Source organism: Wasmannia auropunctata, unplaced genomic scaffold (assembly GCF_000956235.1).
Source record: "Wasmannia auropunctata unplaced genomic scaffold, wasmannia.A_1.0 LD336103.1, whole genome shotgun sequence".
Taxonomy (NCBI): domain Eukaryota; kingdom Metazoa; phylum Arthropoda; class Insecta; order Hymenoptera; family Formicidae; genus Wasmannia; species Wasmannia auropunctata.
In genome coordinates, this window is record NW_012026787.1 from 396,044 (window position 1) to 396,469 (window position 426).

General features: G+C 30.5%; 1 protein-coding gene across 1 annotated transcript in view; it reads right to left on the bottom strand.

Annotated features, from left to right (window-relative positions):
- LOC105457789 overlaps positions 1-426 on the bottom strand; it is a 30,982-nt gene that overhangs the window by 29,840 nt on the left and 716 nt on the right. The gene's annotated exons all lie outside the window — the stretch shown is intronic.

The following is a 426-nucleotide window of genomic DNA, read 5'->3' on the forward strand; positions in this document are numbered from 1 at the left end:
TCTCCAAATTTTTTACGAACTTTGACAAGTTCCATGGCGCAAATTAAAAATCAAGTGCAAATGCAGTTTACAGCTTTCGAAAGAGTGAATCTTTACTTTTAATTTACTTTTTTGTTGAGCGTTGTACGATTTTTTTTCACCAAGTTATTCGACATTAAAGCAAAAATGGTCTTTTCTGCTTCAATTTGGAAAGTAGAGATTTTAAGCAGTAAAATGCTTTTTTGATCATTTCGATACGATCATTTTTGACGAAGTAACACTCTTGAATTTTACCTATTTTTGGATAGTAAAGTAAGGTGTTCTTTTATTTTTGGCACATGTATTTTGTAATTTTTAAATAGACAATCTTCAAATGAGTGTAACTTCGTCAAAAATGATCATATCGAGATGTTCAAAAAAGCATTTTACAGATCGGAAGAGCACACG